The sequence below is a fragment of the Condylura cristata genome, unplaced genomic scaffold (genome assembly GCF_000260355.1).
Source record: "Condylura cristata isolate star-nosed mole 26May11 unplaced genomic scaffold, ConCri1.0 scaffold00015, whole genome shotgun sequence".
Taxonomy (NCBI): domain Eukaryota; kingdom Metazoa; phylum Chordata; class Mammalia; order Eulipotyphla; family Talpidae; genus Condylura; species Condylura cristata.
In genome coordinates this window covers 35,143,028-35,148,549 of record NW_004567116.1, presented here as the reverse complement: position 1 = coordinate 35,148,549, position 5,522 = coordinate 35,143,028, and the positions used below count along the sequence as shown (strand labels likewise).

Genomic DNA, 5,522 nt, shown 5'->3' with positions numbered 1-5,522 from the left:
CCATGTGGTCACCTCCGGGGCAGGTGGGAATCGAACTCATGTGGAAGCGGCTTTAGATTCTCAGCGCTGTGCTTTAATCCGCTGTGCCACCAGGGAGGGCTCTGGTTTGTCTCTTTAAAGTTGACTTTAAAGTTAAAGATTTTACTAACATATCTGATAATACTTGTAACCAGAAATACAGATGATTTGAATGCCAGATTTTTCATGGAATGTTCAGCCACCTCTGAAAAATAAATGTAACCTCCTATACAGAGAGACAGTTGTCTACTGGTATCCTTGCCTGCATTGAGAAGAATAAAAGGAATGAATGTATCCTCAGCTATTCTGGATCATAGGGCTCATCATTTCCTTACTTGTTTGTGTTCCTTTGTTGAACATTCTATAATGTCATGCCTTTAGCTCTATTGGATTATTGCCACTATGCCTTCATGCCTTCCAACTTTTTGTGGAAATTTCTTATTTACTAAATTTCATCAGTGCAAGCTCATCAGTTTTTAGTTTATCATCATGAAATTTTAGAAAATGAGACCAATACATGTATTCAACTTGCTTAAAAATATTTCTTTTAGGAAAGAACAGATATAAAATGACAAATTCATTTTATTTCTTTGATAACACACTCTCACTTCTAAAATTCAATTAAAATGTTCAGGAAACACTAAGAATATGGGAAACATGCTCTTAAGGAGTTTACAACAAAATGAAAGGAAAACTAGAATATCATGATCACCATCTTAACATAAACAGCAACAGCTAATATCAAAAAATTATGTGAACAGGACTATTCTACCTCATTTACTAAAATAACAATCCTATAAGGTATTATTATCAGATTAAATAAGTGAGAAAAACAGTATTTAGCAAGATTAAGTAATCTGAATACTAAACATATCTATCTATATATATTTTAGATTTATTTACTTACTCATACAGAACTGGGGTACAGGCCAGAGGTGCAGGGGTAGTGAGAGGATTCACTAGAGACAGAGTGGGGAGCAGAACAGGCAGTTCGACGAAGTACACTGCTGAGGGGAGCAGAGAGTGAGTCAGGAGAGGTCTGCCACGCCATGTGGATCACCCACTGCAGTGGGTGCGGCTAGCTTGCAGTGCTGCATCTTAACTGGCTGTGCCACCAGGGAGGGCCTCTATCTATATATTTAATGTACTTGAAGATAATAAACAAGTTTAAGGATACTGGCAAAGTCAATTTTCAAGTGTTTTGGTAAAAAATGAATTGTAAAAAAGGGAAAATGAGGAAAGACTTAGTCAAAGGCATACTAAAATATTAATAAGTTCTCTATAAATCCTGGGGTTAATACAGGAATAAAGATGGATGGGAAAGACTAGAAATGAATCCAAGTATAGCAGTGAGTTCTAAACATGATAAAGGTGACATCAAATTTGAGGGGGGAGGATGGCTTATTTAATTAATGGTGCTGTAACAAATAGCCATTTAGGGGGAACATTAAGCTAGTTCCCTTCTTCAATTCTTATGTCTTTGTGACTAGAAAAAGTTCTTTGATTATATTTAAATAATTAATATAACAGCATTCAGTTGTTAGTAAGTTTTGTCAAGCATTGTGCTAGGTTTTTTACATGGATAATCTTGTTTAACCTTCTTAACAACCCTCTAAGAGCTGTTTCCTAATTTGGTTCAGTAAATCAATCCACTTCACTAGAAACAAGTGGTAGTGGCAAGAAATAAGCACAGGTAATGGGGTAAGAGCCTATGTTTTGACTAATATGCTATACTAATAAAATATATTGAAAGATTAATATAGTTAACATCTAAAACTTATGGCAAGTAACTTTTATTTTCTGTTTTCCAAAGTGGAGATCATTATAATGTTAATCCCTGGAACATTCCCCATGCATTAACTATTTCCCTTATCCTTAATCACTAAAGAGAAGGCTAAATCCATTTTATTGCCTATGAAGTGCACAACATTTACAGTATAACAAGATTAAATATTCTGATAAAGAACTGAGAAATGGGTCCAGAAAATAAGATAACTCAAAGAGTTAGCTGTGCTTATGTGTGAAAAATTCAGTAATTTGGTACATAAAAAGGTAACAAATAAATAAAATAAATGTTGCTGGAAAACTAAGAAAGTGCTAAGAATAAGAATGGTTAAGTGCTCCTGTCATTTTTTTCACACCAAAATAATGATATAATAGGTTGAAGAGTTAAATATTTAAAATACTTGAAACTATAAGAAAATAATTGAGAAAAATAAAAGTATGTATTAGATTTAGAGATAAGAGCTTTCAAAGTATAAATAAAAATAATTTAACTTCATGCAAATGTAAAACTTAAACTAAGTTTTTAAAAGTAAAAGGAAAATGACAAACTAGGAGACATTTAAAGTATAAAACAAATGGTTTATGAGGTTTATATACAAACAGTACTTTATCAAGTAGAAACCAAAACAGGTAGGAAAAAGGTAGTATGTGTCAAGAGGCAATTTATCAGAACTACATGTAAAAAGTGGTTAACCTAACTAAAGACAACGGGATGTAATTCAATGCATAATTTTAAAAATAATACCCTTTTCTGGTAAAGGTTTAACAAAGTAGGTTCTTTGATCAAATGGTTACATAAATTAGTTCATGTAATACTTCTAAAAATGAACTTGTCTTGAAAAGTTAAAATATATTCTTATCCGGCCCTCCCTGGTGGCGCAGTGGGTTAAAGCACTGCATTGAGAAGCTAAAGCCACTTCTGCATGAGTTCGATCCCAGCCTGCCCCGGAGGTGACCACATGCCGTGGCAGACATCTCCTGACCTGCCCGCTGCTCCCCTCAGCAGTGTACTAATTCGATCTGCCTGTTCTGCTCCCCACTCTGCCTCTGGTGAAGCCTCTCACCGCCCCTGAGCCTCTGGCCTGTACCCCAGTTCTGTATGTACAAATGAATAAATCTTTTTTTTTTTTTTAAAAAATCCTTATCCTTTGCCTCTGTTATCCAGAGTATTACTTAAAAAAATAAATAGAGACAGACTTAAGAAATTATATATAAGAAAGTTTATTAGATGCTGTTAGTAAGGGGGCCGGCCCTGATGGTGCAGGGATTAGGTTTCACACTAACCCCTATCAATATAACCCCTATAACAGCCTGTGCAATAAGGCTACTGCACACAGCATTCTACTCCTGACCTGCCCGCTGCTCTCCCCAGCAGTGTATTTCAGTAGATCTGCCTGTTCTGCTCCCCACTCTTTCTCTGGTGAATCCTCTCAATCCAATCCCCCCAATTTCTGGTCTAGACTCCCGTTCTTATATGCATAAATCAATAAAACTATATCTTTTTAAAAAAGTTACTGTTAAATTTTTCTCAATAAAAGAAAATTTAAATAAAGCATGTAATACACCTGGAGTGGAACATTATATAGTTACTAAATTTTGGAAAAACATAAAACATTATATGTCAAATGAAAAAAATATTCATGTAACTGCCATTCATACTTCCAACAAATATTCACTGAGTGCTTAATACATGCAAGGCACAGTTTCTGTATACTGGGAACATTCTCTGCCCTCAAGGGGCCTATTTATTTGTTATGATTCAAATTTTTTTATAAACACTAGTTTATATGTGTCTTATATAAAACCATGTGTATATATTAGTACATGTGTATGTATATGCATGTATACAATGAATGGATTAATGCCTGTATATTAAATAAACAAACTTAAGTATACTAAGATAAGTCAACACATCCTAATGGCAATATCAAATAGCCCTCTACATTGTGGCCTCACCTTATGCAGTTATACTTCTGCTCTACTGCAGCTAGCCCAGTTTACTCCCTCAAATTCTGCCTCAGACTAAATGATGTTCTTCTTGTTAAGAATGTTGTCTTCCCATTTATAATAATCTAAGTTCTTTCTGTCTTTTAAGTGCCATTCATCTTGTCATTGTTTAATATGTAAAAGTTTAGAAGTTGTTACCATCATATGGTTTATTTCCCCCATGTTAAGGAAAGGTAACCTTATATTTCTTTATCTCAGAGCACCAAGAACAGTTTACATATTGTAAGACACATGAATGAAGGAACGAATGAATGAATAATGAGTTAAGTATTGGGAAAACACATTGAGTGGAAGACAGGGCTAGTTAGTGAGGAGGCTTTGGATGCTTCGCAATGAGGAGCATTTTCTGCAGAGTCTGCTCCAGCCATCATCATAGCCTCTTCCATTGCCCCTACTATCTATGGAAAATTCCAGGAAGTTTATTTATAAATGAGAAAAGACAATCTTACCTGGACTCAGACTATGAGGAAAATAGCGAACATTCCTTCCTTTTCTGAGGGCAAGGTTGAGTGTTGAGGTGAATAAGCTGAAGGAGAAGAAAAGAGGAATGAAAGACAGAGCATGCCCTGAAATTCCCAACTCATTACACTTGCAAACCTCCTAAATGGGACCCCAAATATATATTTTTTAAAGTCCAAATGAAAGATTTATGAGGATTGGCATCCTGGATTTTATTTCTGATCCTCTTAAGAAATTTCAAAGATACCAGTCAAGTTTGCGTATAACATGGAATCTTGAAGATCCCCGTTCAACAGGGTTTTACAATCTGATCTTACAATCATGTTCCGGGGATGCAGATGATCTGTAGGTAATTTAACCGGAGTCAAGGTTTTCCTCATTTATTAACAGTAACAAGAATGGAAATAACAGAACACCTAGTTTCTTTCCATTCTTAAAACATGCTTTTTATTTTGCTTAATTTCATTTTCCTTCCCTACCCATTAACGACAGAAATAATGGATTTACTATTATAGTACCTCGAGTCTTACGGAGGTACTAGGCTCTGAGAACCTCATCATAGTCTCAGTTCTGTCACCAACTCCTGTAAAATTTTGAAAAACTTCTGGACCTCCACAAACCTCACTCTCCTCATCTGTAAAATGGGGGCCTGAGCCTTTACCACCCAGGTCTGGCCATACTGATCACAAGTCCCTCCGGGTAAAGTGATAAGCTATTAAGAGCCCTCTATCCCAGGAGAGAAAAAGACGGCCTCGCAATGTCCCATGACAACAGGTTTGGGCTCCCCGTACCCCAAGGACTGCCGGAACTTATGCCCCGCATTCCAAGGAGCAAGTGGCCCAGGGGATCTGCTCCCTTTCGGGGAGGCGGATCTGCGCGGCCTCTGCTCCTGCAGCAAAGTCGCGCGCGGCCTCTATTTCCAGTCCAGCCCCGCCACCCAAGCCTCGCCGCAACACCTTCCAACCCCAGGAGCCCGGGCCTCGGGACCCAAGGGTCATCTGTCCTTTCTCGGTTTTAATAGGGGCAGGGCAGGCGTAAAGAACCCACCTACCCTGGAGTCTCCGGCATTTCTAAGTCTGAGCTGCTTCTCAGCCCCTGACCCTCCCTTTCTGCCGCTTTTCCTTCAGCCACAGCTCTCCCAGCCCCAGTTCGCTCCTGGCTCGGTGCCCCAGGGAGTCCGCGTCACTTACGAAGCCTCCGAGGTGCCGGCCTCGGCCAGCCAAAGCACTCAGTCTACACAAACAATGGCCACA

General features: G+C 38.0%; 1 protein-coding gene across 2 annotated transcripts in view; it reads right to left on the bottom strand.

The window, feature by feature from the left end:
- The window catches only part of ZNF214 (zinc finger protein 214), a 13,265-nt gene extending 7,743 nt beyond the window's left edge, over positions 1 to 5,522 (bottom strand). The window contains exons 1-2 of one of the 2 annotated variants that reach the window (XM_004683621.2): positions 5,321 to 5,522; positions 4,260 to 4,336 (exon numbers count right to left, since the gene is read on the bottom strand). The gene's annotated coding sequence lies outside the window, so the exon portion shown is untranslated. The remainder of the gene's footprint in view (positions 1 to 4,259; positions 4,337 to 5,320) is intronic. The other variant, XM_012725743.1, reaches the window with a different exon arrangement.